Source organism: Equus przewalskii, chromosome 24 (genome assembly GCF_037783145.1).
Source record: "Equus przewalskii isolate Varuska chromosome 24, EquPr2, whole genome shotgun sequence".
NCBI lineage: Eukaryota > Metazoa > Chordata > Mammalia > Perissodactyla > Equidae > Equus > Equus przewalskii.
In genome coordinates, this window is record NC_091854.1 from 16931803 (window position 1) to 16958460 (window position 26658).

The following is a 26658-nucleotide window of genomic DNA, read 5'->3' on the forward strand; positions in this document are numbered from 1 at the left end:
ATAAGGATTACCATCCTGGTCTCGGGGATACCAAAAGCCAGGCTCTTTCTTCTGTGGGAGGCAGCCTGCAATTTGTTGTAAATGTATAACAGAGTCAGCACATTACACCACAGATTTAAATTTAAAATGCAAATCACTTAAATAATAAGGAAAAAGAGCCCAGAGAATCCTACAGATTAAATCGTTAAAATCATCCTCATAATACTACCTTACACAACCACTATCATTACACACCTATTATCTTCTTCCCTTCTCACAGCAATTCTGTGAGCTAGGAAGGGCTGATTTTATTATTTGGATTTCACAGCAAGGGAAGTAAGTCTCTGGGCTGTTAATCGAAGGTGAGATGGATGGATGAAGTCTACTGGCTGAAGGAAAAAATAACCTTTTCTGGCAGTCACTATCCTTAACTAACTGTGAGACTGTGGGCAAGTCAACTAACGTTTTTAGGCCACAATTTGCTCATCACTGAAAGTAGAGGGTCCAGATCCTTCATCCTTCAGTTAAAGGACCTTCAGCTCTGACATGTGATTAATCTACAGGCTAGTATATGGCTTGGTCAGGAATAGAATCCACCTTCCATTCCAAAGCTTTCTACGACTTTGTGCTGCTTGTTAATACTAAGGTGTAGGGAAAACTTTGTGGTGTCCTGGGCATAGAGTTTGGTTATATAAAAAATGTAACTTTTAATCCAATCTATTTTTGATTATAATTAGACCAAGCTGATTGAAAAGTAGGTGAATAGTCCTTGCTGGTTAGAAGCTATGAACCTACCTGTAAGTTCAAGAACCTATGGGTAGAGGAACACTGGAGAAAACTCTAGACGAACATAAACTGTGGGACACAGAAAAGTGACAGCACCATGTGACTACATTACACACCTCTTGGCCAGAAGGATGCTTTTCTACTGCAGACCACAAAATTATCAGCGCAGCAACATATCTTAGTGTTAGGGATTTTAGTCTTGAAGCATCTGTAGAAACTTTCATTCCTCGGAAAGCAAAACACTGACAATTTCTTGACCAGCCTTGCTGATAATTTCCTTTCCCAGAAGGTAGAATAAGCAGTAAGGGGAACTCCTACTCTGGACCCAATTCTGACAGAAAACAGTAGGTAAAAAGGAAACAATTGGAACCTTGGGGAAAATCAACCATGTGCTTTTAGAGTTTGATTTCTGCTGTGTCCTGCCTATGCAAACACGAATGATTCTAATGAGCAAGAAAATGCAGAGAAAACTCAAGAAACCAGTGTGCTGCACAGGGACCTATCGGCAGGCTCTAAATTTAAAACAGCATGTGCAGAAGATAGTAAAAGGGACATAATCAGGCATAAATACATGAAGGTAGTATAGACCTATAAAACTAATATCAGCAAGACTAGAGCACAGAATGAGCTGGGACTTGTGAAAGATGCTAAAGAGAACCAAAAATGATTTCCTTAGCATGAAATGAGGAAGAAGATCAATACCAGAATAGGCCCATTTTTAAAGTTAAAGACATAAAATTCATTCGTGAAAAAGAGAAAGCAAAGCATCTTTACTCCTTTATATTTCTTCCCTGTTGGTTCATTCATATCTCTGTTCACATGTCGCCTCTTCAGAGAGGACCCTGACCACCCTTTCTAAAATAATTCTGTAACTGTTAAACTTTTCATTCTTCCAGTCACTGGCTGCCATTATTTTACGTACTTACATGTTTTCTTTCCCCTGTATTGGAAGGTAAACTCTATGTGTGCAGGGTCTTTGATTTGTTCCATACTGTATCTCTAGGCTTGTATATAGCAGGTAGTACTCAGTAAATATGTGTTGAGTGAATGAGGTCAAGACCATTAGACATTGGCCAAAAATTGAAAGACAAAATAGGTAAAGGGCTTATAATACAGGTAACATTTATTGAGGACTTAGGAGGTGTCATATGTTAAGTATTTATATGTATTTACTCATTTAATCATCATAGCAACCCTATAAAGCATGCATTATTATTGGATTGAATAATTTGTTCCAGATCATACAACTAGAGAAGGATAGAGCTAGGATTTGAGCCAACATGGTTGACGTCGTGGTCTGAGCACTTCACCTATATGCTATACTGGGAGAAGCTGACTGGTCTAGCTGCTAATATGTCTTTTGAACTCTATAAATTAGTACCAGAAACCTTCTAAATGAGATTATGGAGTGTTTAGCTGATTACCTTTGAGAAATGGAGTGGAGGGGATAAGAGAAGAATACCTTAGGTTCAAAAAATGACAGAGTCTGGGAACTTCAGATCCAGGAAACTGATGTTGCTTGGTGGAAGTGCGGGGAATACCCTAGATTATCTTTATAAAAGACTATTTTGTGAGCATTTTGAAAAAGTAATTATTAGGAGAAAATATAAAATCAATAAGGATAAGCTATTCAGCTCAATCTTATGTATTCTTCTCTGTAAAGTTAATAAACCAGAATATCAGGGCAAGAGATATAAATATCTGAATTCTAGCAAGTCACTTAATAAGATCTTTTTTTATATACTTATGGACCTTGTGGGTGGAGAAATATGGGTTTAGGGATGGTACTATTATGTGTTTTCATAACCGCCTGAATGATTGTACCAATGGTAATTCTGATCAGGCTGTGTCAGACTGGAGGAAGATTCTTCAAGTGGTACACCACAGACCTTCGTCCCTGACCTTGTCTGATGTGAACATATTTATCAGTGACTGAGATAAAAGTGTAAGAAGGCATGCCTATCAAAAATCAGTTACACTAGGTAGGGAAGGTGAGTAAATATATTGTATTACAAGATCAGGATCTAAAAATTCTTAATTACTAAAAGATAGACAAATCTAACAATGTATAATTTGATTGGAATAATTGTGAGGTCCTGCCTTGGGACCAAAACACCAACTGCCTAAATTTGATTTGAAGGATATGTGACTCAGCAACAGTACTCATGGGGAAAAAAAAAGAGCTTTACATGGCAGTGAAACCACAGTATAATATGGTTATGGGGAGAACAAGGAGGAGGAAGGGGAGGAGGAGGAGATGAAGAAGGAGAAGAAGGAGAAAGTAGAAGAAGAAAGAGAAGAGGAAGAGAAGGAGGAAATAATTTAGGCTTAAGTAATAAATTTAGGATGTGCATAGAATAGTGGAGGGTATAATCTGACTCTATTTCAAGTTGTTCTGATTACCTTGTTCACTTCTGAGAGCAACGTTTTAAGGAAGATATTAATGGAAAAATTACAAAACTTTAGGTATTGAGCAGCCTGCATTGGGAAGGAGATTTAAAACCATCTCATATTAGAAAAGGCCAAAAGAATTGTAGAACTTTCACCCTGAAAGTTGTTATATTTGATAACTACACCATAAGAGTATAAACATAATAATTTTAATCATTATTCAGTATTTACTGTTTGCTAAACATTGTGCTAACCATTTTACATTAATTAGTGCTAGCCACAAGAAGAAGAACTGGGTTCTAGTTACAGATTAGGAAACTGAAGCTGGGGCCGGCCCGGTGGCATAGTGGTTAAAGTTTGTACACTCCACTTCAGTGGCCTCAGGTTTGCAGGTTCAGATCTCAGTCACAGACCTACACACCACTCGTCAAGCCATGCTGTGGCGGCATCCCACATATAAAATAGAGGAAGATTGGCAGAGATGTTAGCTCAGTGACAATCTTCCTCAAGCAAAAAAGAGGAAGGTTGGCAACAGATCTTAGCTCAGGGCCAATCTTCCTCACCAAAGAAAAAAAATATATATATAAAAAAAAAAAAATATATATATATATATATATATATAAGGAAAATTGAAGCCAAGAGAGAGTAAGTAATATGTCCAAGGCAATAAAAGCTAGCAAGTGATAATGCTTGACTTTGAACTCAGGTCTGTCTTTCAGTGCCTGCCCATTTATCCTCTACAGCAAATTTCCTCCTCTAAAAGGCAACTAAATTATATTATATTTGTGTATGTGTGTCTTTATATATGTGACGATGAAATTATGTAAAATAATAGTGAATCAAAACTATTTATAGTAAAAAGACTAGAAATAGATATATCAAAATTTTGAGTGTGGTTGCCTTGGGTACTGGGAATATGGCTATTTCCTTCTTTACCTACTTCTTTTAATTTTCCAAATCTTTCTTACTAAGCCTATCCTAATTTCATAAAAGTCTCACCCATATTTCTTGAATTAAAAAATTATTATGTGGAAGAGGGATTAGCTTTATTCCGAATGGCCCAAAGAGGCCGAATTAAGAGGCTGCGAAGTATAATGAGGTATATTCCAGTTAAAAGACAGAACCACTTATAGTCAGAGTTTTTCAAAGATATACTATCTTGATAGAAGAAATAGGGAGCTTCCTTTTCCTGGAGATGCTAACCCAAGTCTGGAAGTACTAAAGTTTTATTGTTCTGTGTAGTCAAGATTATAATCTGAAGGACCCACGATGTTAGAAATATGATCCAGGAAAAAATAAGCCAAGGACTGAGTAGTTGGTTAATATATCACTTCATACTGAGGCCTTCCAGTCTGCTTAAGAGGCCTTATTTTATAAGTACTTTTGATAAAATATTTGTGTAATGAATGCATGAATGTATACATTTAGAACAGGAAAAGTAGACCATGAATAATATTTAGTTTTTGTACCAGCCTTTTTACAAAGTATGCATGAATATCAAAGAGTGTACTGGAAAAGGTCATGCTCATTTGTTTACTCAAGTTCCCGGGTACTCCTGACTGTTGACATCTGAGCACAGAATAAGAGGTCCCTCCAGGAAGTGTCATTTGGGCATGACCTCTGCTCACACACTCCACCTTTCTGCCTCCATTCCAGCCTCCTGTAAGCATCCCACTTTTTTTGTTTTTAACTAGGACTTCTATTAACTAAACTGAAAGCTCCACAAAATCAGGAATCGTGTCTGTTTTCATCTTTGTATATTATAAAATGCTTGATGTAATAGACACAAAACAAACATTTATTGAGTTAATCCGTTTGGCAGATATATTCAGCAAGTTTTTCTTTTGTTTTCTAAGTATGGTCTAAAAGAGTGTCTTTGATTCCACATATAGACTACAGCAGAGAGTTTCTCTCTAAGGATTGCCATTATTTGTTACCTTTTTCTATAATCATGTTTCCTATCTTTGAGTAGATACAAAGACCCACTGCTTCCACCTTGAAGCGATTTTTTACTTGAAGTAAGAAAAGTAGCATGATTTTTCTTTTCAGGGTATAAAGTTGTCAATTTTTGCAAAATGATAATTGCATAAATTGAGTTTGTAATATGGAGGACCATGGTAGAATTTGAGATGTTACTTCTTCCTTTTCCAAGGTGAACTCTAAACCCACTTTCGCTTGTGGTCCCATTCATTTGTATGAATATGAATAAGGCCAAGCCACAAGATAACTATAGAAGAGAAGTAAATGTTTCTGCCAGTTCTTTCACATAGTTGGAGGCAGTAGTTAAGGGGACAACCTAGTGCTGAAATCTACTTGTCAGCTTTACACTGAATAAACTGGATAGGCTTCATTTATTTTTACTATTATGCATACTGGAATATCTTTAGGACATTTCTGTAGCTTCCTAGGAAACAGACATACCATAACCTACAATAGATATAGATCTTCAAGAAGAAAATTCTTGAAAGACATCGTTAATGTTAAAGAATCACCATTTTACTTCAAAAAGGTGTAATTAGATTTTTTATTCAAAAACATTGTGATAATGGAAGACACAGTAAGAAATGTAGGACAAAAGATAGAGATAAGAAGTCTCAGGGAAGCTGTCACACAACCATTAATAAAAAGATGGGCCAATAGAAGTAACAGATGTCCATTATTCGTAAGATCAATTTAGGCACATAATAAAAATACCAATTTCTAGCCCACATGCCTATAGAGTTTGCTTCAATAGATATGGTCTGGGGACTGATAATCTGTAATTAAAAAATGCCACCTGATGCACAGCCAAGTTTAGGAACCATGGACTATATACTGGGGATAAGAAGAGAGTATAAAGCAAACTTTGTTCTCAACAAATTCACAGTCCAGTGGGTTTGCTAGCATGACTATGAATGCTTGAATTAGAATGATGAGAAGCTGATGGTTATTGAAATACTTCAAGTAATAAAAATAAAGCCAAAACTAAAGTATTAATAGTGGGAAGAGAGAGTAGAGCAGACATTTGAACGACTAAAGGGTAGATTGGACACACAGGGTTGTTTCTTCTGAGAACTCTCTCCCTAGCTTGTAAATGACTGTCTTCTCCCTATGTCTTCACATGGTCTTCCTCTGTGAGTGTCTGTGTCAATCTCTCCTAAGGACACTGGTCGCACTGGATTAGGGCTCACCCAACGACCTCATTTAACCTTGATAACCTCTTAAAGACTATCTGCAAATACACTCATATTCTAAGGTACTGGGCTTTGGGCTTCAACACACAAATTTCGGGGTCACGTGTTTCAGCCCATAACACCTCACTAGAAAATAAATTAAAATGGACCAGCCAGTCCTTAACATAGCATAAAGTGCTCAATAATTGTTACCTTCTCCCCTTAAATTTCAGTCCCGTCCTTTCCACTTAGGCCATGTAAAATCTCAGGTAGAAAGTAACTGGAAAATATTACATCCAGGAAGGGTTTCTTGATGCAATCCCTCTAACTATCGGAAGTTTAATTGTCAAAATACTAGTGGTCCTCAACCTTGTCATAAGGAATAATCTTAGGTAATCTTTCTTACTTTGACCTGCCTCAGGAATAAATCCGAGGAAAGAGGTACATTCTGGTGAAGGCAGTGCTTCAAATGAACTCACCCAGGAATTCTTCCCAATTCCCTTCCATTGTGGCGGAAAAGGTATTAAAGGTATTATTCCTCTGTTGTCTTCTAGGACTATCAGCATGCAGAGAAACCATCTCAGAATTTAATTTTCTTTTTATAAGTGTAGTTATCAGGACCGTTTTGGTTGCAAGTTACAGAAACAACTCAAGTAAGATTTAGCAAAGGCAATTTATTGGTTCATGGATCCCTAGAAAGTTTAATAACTGGAATTAAGGCTCAGAATCAGCATTCCTTCGGTTCCATCAACCAATATATTCTCCCTTTGCCAAAGAGTCTGTTCCATAATTCCAGGTTCAAAATTATGAGGACAGACTATGATTGGCTCAGCTTTGGCCAAGTACCCAACATAAGACCAATCAAGGGTTCAAGGTCAAGTAACAACACAATTCCTTTCTAAAACTTTTCAAAACATAAATTTTAAAGATATTTGAAAGTCCTTGAGAGTTTGAGTGGAAATATCATGCTGCACAAATAAAGGATATTCTAATAATTTATAATATACTTATTATTTTGAGTTTTTAGCTAAATGGAATCTGTCTACAAAAAATATTAAAGTTTGAAAAAAAATTGTATATTTTAGCCATCAATGTATGTTTTAGTATTTTTAGTCTAATACTATATTTACAATCTTGTTTGTTTAAATTAAACAGAAAAGTACCTATTCATATTTCTACTTTTTGTGTTCACTGAGGTTCTTATAGCTCGGTAGATAAATGTCATAATCAAATTCCATTTCAGTGTAATTAGGTTTACTTGACTATACTATTAATTTCCAACGTTATGGAAGAAAAGGGCTTACATGTTATTTCTGAGGAAATTAAATACTAAAAAGAGAATATTTTTGAATATAATTTTATGTGCAACAAGGAATGAGAATAAAAAAGAAGGGGACAAAAAAAGAATTAAAATGATAATTCCAATATTTGAAGTCTGTGAATCTGATTCTGCTTTTTATCTTTCTTCACCTGATTCTTGTTCATTTTTCCCTTTTTTTACAATGTGTCTGTGATTTCTGATTGTAGGCTTATATTCATGGAATTTTATCTGTTAAAATTCTTGGAGGATGGAATAAAGACGGGCTCTCCAGAGCACATTTTCTTTTGATTCTGCCAGACACAAAAGGTACAACTAGGGACCAGTTTAAACCAAGTTTTTTTTTTGTTTTTTGTTTTTTTTTTTTGCTGAGGAAAAGTCATCCTAACATCTGTGCCTGTCTTTCTCTATTTTGTATGTGGGTCGCTGCCACACCATGGCTGATGAGTGGTGTAGGTCCGAGTCTGGGAACAAAATCCACAAACCTGGGCCACTGAAGCGGAGCTTGCTGAATTTAACCACTGTGCCACGGGGCTGGCCCCTAAACTAAATTCTTAAGTTGGAGTCTTTAGACCACTGAGGTTGTGTGAATTATTGCTGAAAACACAGTAAGGTTGGTTTACGATTATAAATTTTCAAGGGAGAATGTTTTTTCTCTTTAGTTATGCATTTAAGACTTGCAATTTTCCTTGCAGTCCTTCATGGGATGGATTTATTTGTAGATCAGGTTAATGATGGGGATATTTCCATTTTCATCCTAACACTAAGCCCTGGGCTTTGTCACTTTTCCCCTGTGCCACCAAGGACATGAAAATTGAAATTCGTGTTCACCCCATTCAGTAAATGTCCTTAGGGTAAGAGATATTTCAGTTCTCAGCAAACCTGTGTGAGAAAAATCATAATGTTCTCTAAATTAATGTAGGAAAAAATATTGATAAGATTCAACGTCCATCAAATATAAAAAATCAAAGCAAACTAAAAATAAAAGGAAAATTTCTTAACTTGATAAAGGATATCTGTGAAAAACCTACAACTTAATGATGAAATGTTCAAAGCATTTTCTTTTAAAAATCAGGAGAAAATAAGATTGTCTGTTATCATAATTTGCATATAATACTGGAATAGAGGTCTAGTTGGTGGAGTACACAAGAAACAAATGAAAGTAAGGACCTGGAAAGGAAGAAACAAAACTGACATCATTCACAGAAGATATGATTGTTTACACAGGAAATCCAAGAGAGAATACAGATAAATTATGAGAACTAATAAGAAAGTTTAGAAAGCTTGCTGAATAAAATAAAAATACAAAAATTATTTGTATTTCCACATACCAGAAGCAAACATTAGAAACTCTTACTTTACAAAATAAATCATTAAAAAGATATAATTTAAAAATATTTTATAAAAAAGTATTTAGAGATAAATCTAACAAATTTATGGGAGAAATAAAACATTATAGAAAATCTAAACAAATGGAAAAATAAACCATATTCTTGGATTGGAACACTGAAAGTTATAATACAAGTATCAATTCCCTTCAGATTGACTTGTAGACTCCAACAAATTTCAATCAAGTTTTGCGTGTGTGTAGGAGGGGGCAGTGACAAGCTTTTTCCAAGGCTTATGTGGAAGAGAAAAGGGCCCCGGGAGACAAAATACTGTTGAAGAAGAAAAAATAGAGGAACTTTTAAAGTTACTATAAAACTATAATAATTTTAGCAGTGTAAGATTGGTGAAGGGATAGACAAATTGACCAAGAGAATAAAACAGAGAGCCAAAAATTAGACCATAAATATATGGAAACTTGATTCATGAAAAGGGTAGCTTTAAAGATCAGTGGGGAAAGTGTCAGCTATTCCATACATGGTGCTAAGACTACAGTTTCTAGTTTTTAAAATTTATTTTTACCTTACACTGTATACAGAAATTTCAAATGGATTAAAGACTTAATATAAAAACCAGAATGTTAAAACACTTGGAAGATAAAGGGTAAGATTTCTTAAGTAGGAAATTTAAGATATAAGCAAAACTGGAAAGTTTGCTAAGCTTAACTGCATTAAGATTAAGGGCTGTGTTCTTAAAAGGGCACATAAAAGAAGTGAAAAGATAACCCACCAACTGGAAAAAGACATTTATGACACAGATAAAGAACAATGGATTAGTATAGATATTGCCTACAATTCAATTTTTAAAAATTGGTTAAAAAGAATTGGTACCTCATAGAATAGAAAACACTAGTTGTCAGTAAAATGAGAAAAGATGCACAATCTCATTAGTAATCAAGGAATTGAAAATTGAAACTATGAGTTTTTATTTCACATTTACAAAATTGATAACAAATTTTAAAGTATCTGACAATATTAAGTGCTAATAGGAATGCAGAACTATTGGGACATTTATCTTTACACTCCTCGTAGAAGTGTAAAATTAATACTTTATACAACAGTTAGGAATTATCTAATGACTTTGAAATTTTCCATACCCTATGACTCAGCAATTTCATTTTCAAACATATATGATAAAGCAGAGTTTCTGAACTTTGCACTATTTGCATTGTAGATCTGGTAATTCTCTGTTGTGGGGGCTGTCCTGTGCCTCATAGGATGTTTAGAGCATCTCTGGCCTCTACCTATTAGAAACAAGCAGCATCCCCCAAGTTATGACAACCAAAAATATTTCCACACACTGACAAATATTCCCTGGGGCTAAAAATCAGTCCAGGTTAAGAACTCTTGCCCAAGAGAAATTTTTTTACGTATCTACTTATACATGTTCAAGAACATTTATAGCAGCACTATGTGTAATAGTGAAAAACAGAAACAAGAAACTGGAAGCAACCCAAATATCCATCAACCTTAATGACAAGTAAATTAATGTCATACAACAGAATACTATACAACAGTGTAATCTAATGAATTATAGTTATGTGCTGCAAATGATTGAAACTCAAGAACTTAATGTTTAATGGAAAAGTCACAAATGCATGCATTTTTATTTACATATTATTGGAAACATGTAAACATAAAATAATATGTTTAGTGATGCAAATACATGAGGTAAAATTACCTCATGGAAAAGCAAGGGATGCAGAAAATTCAGGATAATGTTTAGCTCTGGTTGAAGAAAGGGCTAAGGAATTGTAGAAGGGTACACAGAGAACTTGAAAGATCACAAGTGACTCAGGGATTCATGAATTGTTATTTCTTATTGTGTATGAGAACTTTTATTTTTTAGCTACTAAATATTAAAAAGCATTTTTAAAAAGAAGTACTATTTTAACCTTGTAAGCTGTGTTAAACAACTCAATAACACAATAAATGTCTTTTTATTTATTTAATAATTTTGATTTGTATATTTGAACTGATATAAAGCGGTAATAAATCATTTCAGAAGCCAACTTAGGACATTGCTTAGAAAGTTTGGAGGGTAAAACTAAAATGGATTAACCACTCATCAAGAAAGATTGTCTTCAAAACCAATGGCTAACAGGTAACATATTCAATTAACTGCTTTCAAAGCTGAACTTTTTTAAAATTTTTACTTTTAATTAATTAATTAATGTATTTATTTTCTTGTGTGTGAGTGAGGAAGATTGGCTCTGGGCTAACGTCTATTGCCAATCTTCCTCTTTTTGCTTGAGGAAGATTGTCGCTGAGAGCTTTTTATTTTTAAAAACAGGATAGACTAGTGTCAGTAATCAGTGCAGAGTGAAGTCCCTTTTGTAAAAAGCCCATCAGGGGCTGGCCCCGTGGCCGAGTGGTTAAGTTCGCGCGCTCTGCTGCAGGCGGCCCAGTGTTTCGTTGGTTCGAATCCTGGGCGCGGACATGGCACTGCTCATCAGACCACGCTGAGGCAGCGTCCCACATGCCACAACTAGAAGAACCGACAACGAAGAATACACAACTGTGTACCGGGGGGCTTTGGGGAGAAAAAGGAAAAAATAAAATCTTTAAAAAAAAAAAAAAAAAAAAAAAAAGCCCATCAATTGTTTTTTGCTAATTAGGATGAATATTATTCTTGTGAAATGAACCAAAAAGTTGTATGAAACCGGAAGTCCCATAAGAGCTCTGTAATCTACAGGAATAATTGCATGCAATTTTAATTGAAGGAAAAGGAGAGGACTGTTTTTATCTTTGCTTTTTTCAAAATCTTAAATGTAATCAAGCTGTTGGCCAATTAACAATGCTTTAATATTACTATCATCTGACCTAAAATTTGACATTTGATGCATTGGAAACTGTTGTGGAATTTTAAAAGATAAATAGCAAAGTGACTATTGACTATAATTAATTCCAATATAGAACTTTTGTCATTAATGAAATAAAGTAACAAGTTTTTATTAGTGTTCTCAGAAATAAAGTGCATTTAATTGTTGTTGATTGAAGATTCGAACGCTGTGACTATTCACAGGAATATGCAGCCATTCTTTGTTCATTAAGTACAGCAGGAATTGGGAATATGAGGGAAAATTAGTTTGTTCAAGTGCAGATTAATTACATTGAGAAATTTGCTTTATTTATCTCTAATCTCTAATCCAAGTTTTAGAAAAACCTGGTAATGCTGAAGATTTATTCTGTTTTAAAGTTCAGTTTTAATAGATACATGTGAGCAAAATATATATTTACATTTCAATTCAGTTCACGCCATAATTCAGAACTGTGGCTGCTTACTTAAATTTGCACTCTTACAAATTAGAAAGAAATAGTTGGAATGAGCAGATGTTTTATTTATCTACTAATTTGTTACACTGACCCTGATCTTAGTTAGGGACAAGAGGTTACTTTTGTTTATTTTCTTTCTAGAGTATCATTATATATTAGTTGTACTAAAAATGTTACAGAGTGACTTTGAAAAAAGAAACTTATGAATTAAAAATTTTGATTCCCTGATATATCAGATTAGCATCTTCACAGAATAAATTTATTAGAAATATACATTTCCATACACAAATAGAATTTGTCTCCCTAGTCTTTATGAAAGGCTAATGCTAGGTTTTCTCTGACACACCATTTAGAGTATTATCTCCTTTAAAGCGAAGTGAGAAAATTTAGGTTATATTTTAAGGTACATTTTAAAAATAGTAAAATGGAAAGATTATCAATATACACAATATATAATCTCTCATTTACTTGATATAATTTGGGTGAGACTTTCAATATAAATGAATTTTGCAAATGAATGGAATTTACCCTCTTAAGTATTAAAACCTTTTTCATTCTAACAGTTCCAAATCTCACAATATTATCTTGTGTTCTGTAGAGTCAGTTAAGGATATATCATTTTATTGCAAAATTCTAGGGCTTGAAAGGAATTTAGATTTTATCAAAAATCTTCCAGTATAACCCCCTATTTAACAGATCAGGAATTTTAAACCCAAGCATTTGATGTATCTTACTTCAAACCATACAGCTTGTCTTTGCTACCTCAATTCTTACTGCTGGTGAACAGGTGGGAACAGCATAACTTTTCAACGCATTCCCCGCTCTCCCTCTCAGCTTTTATAGCATCCCTTCTGGTTTGTGAGCCAGACAATCGGAGAACCAATTTTGTTACAATTTTATGTAAACTGGGAGAAAGAGGTATAGAAATGAGGATTTGGAAAGCATTAATGTGAACAGTATTAGATGCTTGCAAGAGCACCTTTTTTTCCCCCCTAGACTTCTTCCAAAATTGTTGACCTATTTTCAGATACAGTTATTGGACACACAAGCTATAACTACAATTTATACTTTTATGCTAGTTTTCACCATATACTAAACTTCTCTTGAGAAGAAATAATTTCAAAAATATTCTATTCGTTGTGCTATTTGTTATGTTTACTATGAATAAATGATTTATTAACAATATTTTAGGTTAAAAGCAATTCTTGTGCTAACATTTCTTTGTATTTTCCTAGTTGTCTATTACACTTTATTTTCTTTTAATCTTGGCCCACAAAATAATTCTGCACATTGAAGTTGCAAAGATGGCAGTTGGGTAGATGGATAAAGTGCACAGATTTTACATTAAAGTTTTCTGTTATTATTGAGTAGTTTGATCTACTAACTTAAAGTGTGAGTTTATTTTAAAAGTTTTACCTTCATATTTCAGCCTTTTCTTAGCTAGATCTTTTCTTCTTCTGAAAAAATGTTCATAAAATACCAAAATCTTATATACTAAAAACCAATGTGAAGATGGAGATCTTTTTATTTTAGTTTTAAAATGTTTATTTTTTCACACATATGTGTGCATTCTAGGAGTCCTTTTGTATTGCAGTAAAATTAATAAAAGTAATAGCTTTATCCTTACTCTAAATCCTTCATTGTTTTATTTTTTTTACCCAACTAATCTTCTGGGATTAGGGAGAAGGATTTTTTTTTTAATCATATAAGATCATTTTGATTTTGCAATTGGCACAACCAAGTATTTCTTCAATTTTATATATACATATTTCAATAATAATCAATATACTGTTTTGAACAACCTATTATTCAATTCATGCTTTTCTGATTATAATAATAATACATATTGATTATAGGAAATGCAGAAAAAGAAGAAGGAATGAAGGCTATTAAACTACTCGTGTTTCCATTGCTTTGTGCACCTTTTATGAGGCCCTTTTGTCAGCCTACAATAGGATTCCATTCTCACTCCCCTCAATCCACAAGCACACGTTTACACAACATATAGTGTATGTATTTTGTGCCCTGTTGTTTCACTTAACATAGCACTTTTTGATGACTGGTTTATTTCAATGTGACTTTTTTCTACAGTGAGAAATTCCTTCTTCTTATAGGGAATACCCAAGAACCACTGGAGAAAAAAAAAAACTTCATAGGGGACAGTAATAACTTGCTGAGAAATATCATTTTACATTGACCTCTTCTATTCAGTAAGATTAATTTTTATTGTTATTTGAATTGTAGAGAGGTTATGATTAAGACTAAAATTAAATATTACCTTTTAAGTCATAAAAACATAAAGACAGTAAAACTATATATTTAAACAGAAGTGTACAGTAGCTAGCTTGCCTAGGAGAAGTTATGATATATGCTCTTAGAAAACAAACATTTTTAAGTTCACAGATGCTGAAAAGCCCTGGTCAAACATAAATTACAATGTTTTTATGTAACAGTAAAAATTCCAAAGGACTCTTACTCACCCGCTCTCAGTATGTATCACAGATATGTTTTTTCTTTCTGCTCATAGAATATAAAACACGTTTATTTCTATATCGGTGTATTTTTTTAAAATAAATTACCCCGGAAAACAAAATGTTGAATACATTATGCTCAATACAATCCAACAGAGAAAGCAAAAACCTTTTATTCCCTCTGAAGAGCCTGGAGCTTATTTGGTGAGTATTTTGGAATTCTTATAGAATTTGAATGCAGCATCCATTTATTTCAAGGGTGTAAGCTGCCTTATAATTATCAGATCACTCAATGTATTTAGCAAATGTTATTCCATTTTTATTATAACAATTCACTTTTCTTGTTTGTGTTCAGTACTATCAAATATAGAAAGAGCTCTTTACTTACCATTCTGGGAAAGATGAAATTTATCATTGTGCCATAAATACCCTGGAAAAGCAAAGAAAAGAAATATTATTATTTATTATACCTCCATCCACAGGGATCCTAACTGCCAAATGTAATGCATCAGCAGCAAAACAAAAATGAGGTAAATCTATTGCAGAAAACACAAATCAGTGTTCTAAGAATTCTTGAACGTGTATTACATGCCTTTGGACAGACTTACCCGAGCATTAAGCAAGTGTTGTGATAAGTACTTTCAAAGTCAGGAATAAAACACTTTATTTTCCCCAAATAAATATTATAGGATTAAGAGAATATTGTCAATAGATTTTTTTTTTCCTCCTCCCGTTTAGCTCAGTTGAAGTTTTCTTCTATACAGACGAGACAGCTATACCTGAATCTCTTTAAGGGAAGGAAAATTGAGGGGTATTCTACTTTTTTGAAGTCAATATTAGTGACCATTACATCTATTTTTATGTAAATAAACTCCCTGTTTGGAATCTTGAACTGAAAATCTGATATAGAAGTTGAGAAACAAAATTAGGAATCCAAGCTCCTACTTTTTTTTGCATGAAATAAAAGATATTAAAGACATTTTCTTATTGTTTTCTGTTGATTAAAAACAAGATTCTAATTGCATCACATGATAAGAGTTAGAACAAAATTGTATTTTGAAAAGGTGTTTGTTCTTGAATGTAGTGTTCTTTAAAATTTTTCAATTAAGATTTACTTTCACATTTAATAATTTAATACAAAATAACCTTTCTTAGTGTCAATACTTCTAATATAAAGGAACATGTCAGGATGTAAGAAAATATGCTTTTCTCATATCCCAATAATTAATGTTATTAAGTCTTGGTCATTTTCTGTTCCTTTATTTTTTTTTCAAGTATCATAATCTTAATTCAGAGAAAAACACAGAGTTCATCTCCCTCTGCTAAAACGAGTTGATGGCTAAGAAAATTTTAATATATAACATACGCAGAAAAGGGATTTGCTTGAATTTTTGGATAATTGCATTTCAGACCCTTCAACTTTATTTTTTGAATGAAGTAATTTTGAATAAAAACTATAATGTGTTAAAACTATAATGTGTTAAAAACTATAATGTGTTAAAAACTATAATGTGTTAATGTAACTTGGAATCATTATTTCCAAGAAAGGTAATGTTTCTGTAGATGAAAACTAGCTAAAATTTCTAACAACAAATATTGATGTTCACAAAATGTACTGACTTTTTACTGGAGAATAAAGTTAATATTTGAAGGGTGTACTACTTAGATTTTCACATAGAGAATATCTTATTTTTTAAACATTTTTACTCCTGAAGAACATTTGAGTAGTAAATATGGAAGTCTAAAATTCTGCAATGATTCAGGAATTCTCCCCATGAATGTAGTTTCTTTTAAGGAAACTTTTTTATATTTAATCATAAATATTAATAATTTATCTAAATTTTTTATTTATTGATTTTTTTTTTTTTGAGGAAGATTAGCCCTGAGCTAACATCTGTCACCAATCCTCCTCTTTTTGCTGAGGAAGACTGGCCCTGAGCTAACGTCCATGCCCATCTTCTTCTACACCCAGGATCCTAACTGGCAAACCCCAGGCTGCTGAAGTGGAACATGTGAACTTAACCACTGCACCACCAGGCCAGCCCCTATTTATTGATTTTTAGATGAAAGATTTTAATGGAAAAAGCTTTAACCTTAAAAGTACTTTATTGTATGTGGTGCTTATTCTTAAAGAATTATTAATACAACTTTTGATACTATAACTCGTATTTATAGTTTCTAAACTGCTAAAAAAAAAAAGTATTTTTAAGCACCAGCTCCTGAAGAGGGCAGCACGTTCTAGATATTATTGAATTCCAAGCTCATATATGACAGCTTTGGCTTTAGTATACTTTTTTAAAGAACTACAGGAAAAAAATTAGATATTTTTATAGACATGTGCTCCCATGATACAATAAACCAGCAGAAATTCTAGGCAGCTACAGACCAAGGTCAAAACTGTATTTGATTATTAAAAGAGAACATTCAAATTAGACACCTAAAGCAATGTATTTAGAAAGGGAACAACAAAATACTAGTAAGGAGACTTTCCATGAGGAATGTGTTTTATCTTAATACTGTGGATAACTTTTCCTATTGGCAGTGCATTGACTGTCAAAACTACTAAAGGGTTAGATTTAATTATCTCACTTCTTGTACATTTCATCTCAATTGCTATGGCAACATTCAGTTGCCTCAGCAGCAATGCACACTTTAATCAGATATTTCCTCCTCATTTCTCTATGAGCCAAAACTGTGTAGTCAAATTTACAACCAAGTCCTGATGAATCTGATAATGCTTCCTACAATTTAATAGGCAACTTGCCTCCGCCTACACATATAAATATTTTCAGAGAGGCTTGTAACTATTGGACAAGTATAAGACTTGATAAGAATATACATGTGGACTTTCCTACTTTATTGATTTTTTTTTTTTTGGCTATTTCTGTCACTATTCCTTTATTAGAAGTTTTTCACCAATTTGAAACTCACTCTAGCAAGTTACTATCATAGGTCACATGACCTCAATAGGAGAGCCAATGAGTAAAGGAAACAACCTCCAACATTTAAATGTCAACCCTTCTCAACAAGCCTATTGAATTATTTATTTTTTATCTGAATATACTTTGAATTGGCACAGCAAAGAGCCTTTCTCTATATCTTGAAAGCAGGTAAGAGAAGGAGGGAAAATAATTGAAAACAAAGCAAAAGCTGATATAGGAGGAAAACTGTAGAGTATTAGACTTAAATGGAGGGCCAAGCATGAAGAAAATTTGGTTAAGCTTCAGGAATACAGCAATTTTAATGAGAAGTAAAAGCATGATGCATTAAATTGTTGATGTCACTTGGGCGAATATCAACCGTCTACATTGTTGGATAAATCACCACTTGAGCATTTTGCAAAAGACTCCAGAAACTTTTGTGGCCATATAAGGAATATTCAAACTGTCTCCAAGTCTGATTTAAAGTGTTAGCTTATTATATTTTCATAAATGTTTGGAATTTTGCAAATCGTAACTATATTTTAATTTGATACTGTGTAATAAATTTTTTTAAAAATTGTAATTAAGAAGCAAAGTGATCTAAGGTCTTCCTAACAATTTTAGTGGCTGCTAAAATTTGTGTTTAGACAGCAAACATTTTATCCTGAAGTTGTGATAGCTCTCTGGTGAGAAATTTTACACCAATAGCTGACAGTAATATTTCAGCATGATTTTTCAGTCCCCACTTCGTAGCGTCTAGTAAAATTTTCATTATTGGAGGTAACCAAAAGATGTTTTCTTTAACTGGGTCTAACAGTCTGACATGTTAATAGCAATTTCTAGATTGCATCTTATGTATTACAGTATTACATAATACTAAATATGGCATTCAATCAAAACTTAATCAAACATTAAAAAAGATTATTTAAAATACAGTCATATATTTTTAACTTTAATTGAGCTGATTACTAGCTGACTATGTTCAAAATGTGGTTATTAAAAAGCTAACTTCTCATTAATGATGACGTTTGGAAGCCATATATCCTTAGGAGTAGCTGAAGGAATAAGAGAAGTTTAATTAAAAACAGAAACCTATACAAGAGGGGAAAGATGGAACCCAACTTTGGATATTTGAAGGACTTGTTATGCAAAGGAGACTATGAGTGTCTTAGAAAACTAAGACAAATGGTAGAAGTTCCAGAAAAGTGGATTCCAGCTTTATAGAAAGAAAAACTTAAAGCAATTAGAATTGCTTAAACAATAGCACAAGCTATGAAGCAGCAAGTTCCTTGTCTAGACATATTCCATGAACTGTTTGCGTATGAACTCTTTTTTGCTGTTGCTTGAATTCTTAGACAACATTGTAGAAAATGTGGTGGAACCACTCCACAAATTTAGATCTGGGAGTTCAGATGAGTCATTTCTCAATGAATTTTTCAAGTACTCCCAGAGCTTTATGTTGGTATGGAAACCTTGCAATGATCTGCAAACGGCATATTCAGCAGCCAGTTTACAAATCCTACTCTGGAGAAACGGTCTAAATGAGAAAAACAAACAGTTCTTAGTGAAGAGTTATCCAAAGCCTCCAAGGAGACATGTAAATTGGTCCTAATTGGCATTCTTTCAAGAACCTCGTAGATGCCAGGGAGTAACTGGGGGTGAAGAATGGGTTCCCCTTTCAGTCTTGACTTGGCTCTTCTACCTAAAGCTGGGGTGGTGCCAAACAAGGCGTATGTCACTGACTATGTTAGACTTGTTCTCTGGATGAAAGGAAGATTTTGGCATGATCCTCAAACTCTATATTCACTTAAGAAATAATAATTGCTCAATTAAAGATCCAGAGCTTTTCTTCTGTACCTAGAGAAATTAAAAGTTGAAAAGAAAATTGCACATCGTGTGGGAATGCTCATCTTCAGCAAGATGGCTGAAGAAGATAAAGGAAAGTTGTAACCAATTTGAAGATTATAAAAATAAGGAAATTACTGATCTTGAGTCAAAGTAATGTGTATCTTTTGTGTAACACCAGGTCCTGTAAAGTTCTAGTTTATGTTAGCTGGAAATAGTCTTTTTACTTAGCTTGGTTTTGAAGTTTCCTTGTGTGATCCCACTCTCAAATCACACTGAAGGAAGCAAGGGGCTCACAAAAGGTCTTGCATGGTATCTAACCTTAATGTTCTCTAGTGCTGTTGTTTGGAGCATAAGATCTTTTGAAGAGTGGCTGTCTTCCAGAAGCATCTGTTTCTATCTAAAGAGCTGATAAGTGGTTTTCAGCAACAAGAAAAGCTAACTTTTATTTTTACTTTCAAAGAATATGGGATGTTACATACTTCAGTAAGTATTTTATCTCCCCTGCCCCTCCAGGCCTCTTCAAATTAGACCTTTACATTAACTTATGTTGTTTAAAATTCCACCTGCAGAGGTTTTGCTGGCAAATGGTCTTGAGACTTGTTTTCAAAATGCTCACCCACAAAAGCTTTTACTAGCCAGTTCCATTTGGTTGGCTGTGCTCCAACATAGTCTCTGGTGAACACAAACATTAGCTATAGAGAAACAGAAACTTCCATGGCACCCTGGAGGAACTTTTTGATCCAGAAGACACTACTAGTAAACCAAAGTGTCATTGCAAATTCATGAACGTTTCCTTATGTCATGAATAACAGTGGGAGGAAAGGGCCGCATTTGTGCAATGATTGTTCCATGTGTGTAAACCTAGTCCCCAACTTGAGATCAAACACTGTCTTCAATCAACAAGTATTTATTTAGTGCCTACCATGTCTAAACTTAAGGAGTCAGAAAAGGATAAATGTGAGCTATTTTAAAAGTCTGATATTTGTTAAATGAATGAAAAAGACATTACTGGCCTATAAAAAAACTTACAATCATCTATAGGATTATAAACTTAACATGAAACAAAGCACAGTATCTCTGTCTTGTCTCTGTTAATTAAAATGTTTAATCTATTTCATGCCACAAAAGGTTTCAATTTCAACAACATTACTTCCTTCATTTAAGTAGTTTTAACAAAACAGAAGCACAAATCGCATAGCTTTATCCAATATGGTGCTGCACCCCTGCATCTACCCACTTGCACTTGCCTGTGGAGATGAAGGTGTCTCTACTGAACCATTATTGTCTGGTTGTGAGCTTAATGAGGGCAGGGAAAGTGCATTTTTGTTTGCATTTTGGCTAGTGCAACAGTGCCTGGTAAACGATAAGCATTCAGAAAATGAGTATTCAACGAATAGTGAATGAATAATATAAATAAGAGGAATGAAATGGTATTGACCTAAATTCAAGAAATATTCAGAAAGGTTAGTGTGACTTGAAATTGTCTTAGTTTGAGGGAAGATGTGGGATTTTTCACTGGGCCTTCAAAAGTGCATGTGATTTAGATAGTAGGTGGGAAGGAAATAAAGTATTTCTAGTGGAGTTAAGAACACGAGCAAAGGGATTGCTTTGAATGAAAAGATATTAATGAAAGGATTTAATTCTTCTTGATGGAACCATGGGTTCTTATGGGTTAGTGATTTTGTTTAGTTTAGATTCATGGATATTGTAAAGGAATGTTTCCCAAACTTTAATTTGCATACCTGGGGATCTTGTTAAACTGTAGGCTCTTGTAGGTTTGGATTGAGGTGTGAGATGATCTGTTTCTAAAAAGTTCCCAGGTGTTGTTTGTGCTGATGCTAAACTCTGAATTGCAAGACTGTAGAGGATCCTTAAAGCTAGACAGGGTCATAAGGGCTTGATACTGCAGGCATTTGAGAACTACTCTATGTTCTCTGGCAGTTGTGGCATGATGAAAACTGCATTTAGGAAAATTAGTGCATCAACCTCATGAAAATTGTGCTAAAGAAGAGAGAATGTGGATATAGAAAAACCAGCTGAGAAGCTATCTTACGCTTTATCTGCATATTTCACAGGTTTGGTGCTCAATGACCTATTGATTGATTAGTTTGTATGGACATGGTCAATTCAAAAGCACTTTCTCGGTGGAATAATTGTGGGCCCACTGGCTTTTTGAAAACAGGTCAAGTTTAGGTAAAACACATGGGGAATCCATGAATGCTCTTCCCCTCTTCTCCATCTGGAAAAACTGTATTCATTCTTAAAAAGACTTCAAATGTCAACTCTTCTGTTCTTATACTATAAAATTGTAATTATGCCCTCACATGTATCTCTCAAACTCTGATCTTATTATATCATAATGATAATAATAATAATTAGCGATAGTAGTACAACTGGTGTTTTTGAGTGCTTATTAGTAGTGCCAGGCAAATTGCTAAGTTTCATAATTAAATCTTTATAACCATGCTGTGAGGAATACTGTTATTATCGTCCCCATTTTTACAGATAAAAAAAAAGAGCTCTTGCATGTCCTAATGTGGTGTTGGGTCCATACCAATAAATATACTTATTCAGAAAATGCTCAACCAAAATGTGTTCCAAGAATCACAGATTTCTACTTTTGCTTGATAGCTTTGTCTTTGTTCCTCGAGCTCCAACAATTATAAGAGTGGCTGAGAATTAGTCAGTGTAGACTATGTCCCAGGTAGCACTTTAAGCAATCTTCTTGTGTTGTCTCATTTAATGCTCATAATAATCCTATGATTTGGGTGTTATTTTAGTCTCATTTTACATATGAAGAAAACGAGGCACAAAGAGATTAAATAATTTGTCTATGTTTCCTTAGCTGTAGAGCTGGCGAACTGTATTTTAAACCCTCTCCATTGGGTTGCTGACCTTAGCCTAAGTTGTCCTAAGTGATGTGGAATTCTGAGTGTTTTCTTAAATGAACGTCATAAATTTCTTCAAATCATAGTATTTGTGAAAAGTTAATTTTCTCACAAATTAAGAAAGAGTCTATGAAGTCCAAGAAGGCTGATTATTATTTCTTGGCTTCTATCAGGATGCCACAATGCCTCATTAGGAGGAACTTGCCACAGCAGACACTTAGACATGAGGCAAAACCTTTCCAATGAAAGGCCAGGAAATCTCAGATAACCTGAGGCCCCCATACTCCTCAACTCTCCAGCCACACTCCAAACTCCTCATACCACAACTTAATTCCACAAAAGAATGGAGTATTCCCCAAGACAGGAAAGACATATTGGAAAGATAGTTTGCTTTAAACTTTTTTTACCTTTAGAGAAAGATAGTCAACCTCTGTGATCCCTTGCTAGTAATAGGAGTAATAATGACAACCTTCCAGCTATCTTAAGTACCGGATATGATCAAAATTATTACTTGATTGACCAACTAAACTAGCAATCAAATACAAGTAGAATATATCTCTTTATTCCACTACAAAAGCTTTATTCTAATCTAAAATTTTAATATTTAAATTCTAAATTGACAAATTTGATATTGCAATGTCATAATTTCTGAAATTATACACTTTCATATTTTGTTTTAAAGAGAATTATCCAGTTTTCCCAAGTACACCAACATACTTTTGAGCAAATCCATCATTGATAATGCACATTCAACCCCCACTCCATAAATTTCTTGCTGCTCTAATTTTGGCTGTGTCTGTTGCAACCCCAGACAACGAGGACATTGAATAGACGCAGCGATATCTATGTGCCATCCTAGGCTTCTCCTCATGCGTGGCCTGCATGGCCTGTTCTTGTTGGAATTCACTTCAAGTTTATGCAGGGAGGGAACATTGTAATATATTACTTGGCATGCTATTTGAAAATAATTGTATTACAGCAATGTAAGTAAATATATAAATGTTACCTGTCTACACATTATTTCTACTAAGTTTTCTGCCCATAGGGAAATACCATAGTTTTCTGTTTAGATAATATTCATTGATATTTTAATACCTATTATAGATATTTGGCTGCTTCCTATAAAGCATATAAAGGGTCTCTAATATAAAACAAAAGAGAAAACCATCATTACAACCATTTGTATCATACGTTTGAGAGGTCTTGATTGTATTCACTAGAACTCCCACAAAGTATGAGTGGTCTTTTTCATTATTATTCCACTTTATTTTTAAAAGAGGTGGGGGAAGACCCCTCTGCATTCTATACCTCAGATTCTATTATAAAACTTATCAAAATAAAAGACTTTTCTATAAGATAACCTGAAAGCTATTTCAGGATTGTGACAAAATTTTGTGGAAGGTGTTGAATTTGAAATTTCTTAATTATTTTCTCATTTTGAAACAATTTCAAATCACAAAAAATGTTGCAACTACAGTACAAATAACATTTTCCCGAAATTACTTGAGAGCCGTTTTCCAACATGATGATCCATTAATCCTGAATACTTTACCATATTTTTCCTACAAACAACAACATTTTTTAAATAACGGAAATACAGCCAATCAGAAAATTGATACATTATTACCATGTCATCATCAGACCCCATTCAAATGTTGCTATTTGTTTTCATATTGTCCTTTATAGCAAAAGGATCCAGTGCAGAATCAAATATTGCATTTACTTATTGTGCCTCTGTAGTCTCTTTCAATCTGGAAGATGTCAGTTTTCCAATGATTTTCATGGATTTGACATTTTTTAAATTTACAAGTTAGCTGTTTTCTAAGATGCTCCTTATTTTAGATTTGTCTTCTGCTTTCTCGTTATTAAATTCAGGTTATCTATCTTTGGCAGGGAAATCATAAAAATGATGCTGTGTTCCTCTTATAGCATCCTATCAGTTGGCACATTACTTGTGTTGTTAATATTGATCTCATGATTAAGGTGATCACTGTAAAATTGTTCTTTTTTCCCTTTTATATATGTATATTGTGAGGAAGTGCATTAACTTTTAACCTATTTATCTATATCAGTATGTACTTGTGGATATCCATTTTATCCAGTGTGTTATAATCTGCTGTTTCTATTGTTCACTTTGATCTTCAAGTAGTCTCGGATATGGCCAGTGTGAGCCCCTTTAATCTGACTTCTTCTTTCTTTGACATGTCCTTGGCATTGTTTGAGTGCTTTCATGCTTTTGGCACAATAAGATATTCTAGGCTAATTTTGTGTTTTTCATGCCCCAGCTTTGGAATCAGCTGTTTCTCCAAGGAGTCCTAGTTTCTTTTAGTTGAGAATGATATTTAAAAACCAAGATTTGGGAGGTAGTTATGCTCATTGTTTTGGGGGTGTCATTATTATTAGGATCTGGGACCATGGAAATATATGGATGAAAAAATTCATCTATCTATCTTTATGTATATATACACATATTAACACATCTATATTTATCCATTTCTATACCTATGTCTATATCTGTATCTATGAAACACCAAGAGTTCATATTAATACCCCCATTTCCAAACCAACACGACAGGATCTAGTGTGGTTTCTCTCTTTTCTTATTTGTAACTATTTTCTCCAACAATGAAAACCCTATCTCCCATTATGCTTACTATGTTTACTTATTTGATCAATCTCCTTGTCTGTAACCAATGTCCTATTGCTGCTGAACACTCCATCCTCCACACAGATGCCTTCTCACCCTCCTTGAGCTCCAACACTGCTCTTTAGGCTGCTGAGGCTGTTCCCTCCCACACTCCCTATGGACGCTCACCTTACTTGTCTCACCTAATGGGTTTAGGACTAGATGGTTCAGGAAAGAATGAGAAGGAAAAAGAATAGAAGGGAATGGGGAAAGAATAATGAAAAAGAAGAAGAGAATGAGAAGAACTTGAAATACTTTTGAATTGCTTTCTTGCTTGCTGTGTGGTTTCTAATGCTATTGTATATCACATATTTAACTGAAAATTTCTCTTTTTACTCAAAACTAAAAGCAAAATAATAAGTCTGTGTTAACTAACTGGACTTCATCTATTTGATAAATATTTTTTGAGTGCCTACTCTGTGCCAGTATAATAAATTTTAGTAAAAACCCAATTAACTGCAGTTCTCAATTAATCAATATATTTTACCTCCTTGCTGTTCAGGGAAACTGGCCAATTATAAAAAATCACATCCAAATTGAAGATTTATTCAAAACAGGGTCAGTCATAAAGTCAGTATGGATTTTACTGTAACTCCCACGACACATATTATACTATAATAAGAAGTGATATTCAGAATTATGACCCTAAAAAAGAATATGAAAATCAATCACAATCGAAATATTGCCATGCTCAATACAGACATTTTACAAATCTTTTCAACAAATATAGTTTTATTCAGTTAACCAAAAATTTTATTTCCCAAACAACCAATTTCTAGTTTATTTTTTCATTCAACAAATATTTATGAAAACTCTGTATATGTCAGCCACTGTTTAAGCAAATAAATATCTATCAAAATTCCTATTCTCATAGAGCTTACCATCTAGTGAGGGGGGAAAAGACAATAAACAGGCAATATGGGGTATGCCAGGTTATTACAAGTGCTAAGAAGAAAAATAGGTAAAGAAAGGTGAAGGAATAGAGCATGAACGAGTGGAGGCGATGGTAGGTGAGCTGTCTTAGACAGATGGTTAGTTTAGTTTTTTTCTTGTCATCAGTTTTTCATTTATTCAGTGAAAGTCTCTTTCTCAGGATGAGAAATATCTTATTCTCATATTTGTTTGCTGATTTTCTTTAGTATATTTGGGTCAAATTTATAATGAACTCTTAGTTGCATCTAAATCATTTTGTAAAGACTGGCAAGAGGCTGACCCCATGGCCGAGTGGTTGGGTTCTCATGCTCCCCTTCCGTGGCCCAGGGTTTCAGCTGTTTGGATCCTGGGCTTGGAGATGGCACCACTCATCAAGCCATGCTGAGGCGACATCCCACGTGCCACAATGGAAGCACCCACAGCTAAAAATGCACAACTATGTAACAGGGGGCTTTAGGGAGAAAAAGAAAAAAATAAAATCTTTAAAAAAAAAAAAAGACTGGCAAGCTATCAGTCAAGATGGTAAATTGGGGGAGGTAGAAAGGAAAGAAAGGGTTAATTGGGGAAACAGTTTGAGTGGATTTTTGAATTAAAAAAGAAACTTTCTTATATTGCTTGTGTTTT

The 26658-nt window shown here is 33.9% G+C and overlaps 1 protein-coding gene across 17 annotated transcripts in view; it reads right to left on the bottom strand.

The window, feature by feature from the left end:
- ADGRL2 (adhesion G protein-coupled receptor L2) overlaps positions 1-26658 on the bottom strand; it is a 594788-nt gene that overhangs the window by 203418 nt on the left and 364712 nt on the right. For all 17 annotated transcript variants that reach the window (XM_070592496.1, XM_070592478.1, XM_070592481.1 and 14 more), the window contains one exon: positions 15147-15188. The gene's annotated coding sequence lies outside the window, so the exon portion shown is untranslated. The remainder of the gene's footprint in view (positions 1-15146; positions 15189-26658) is intronic.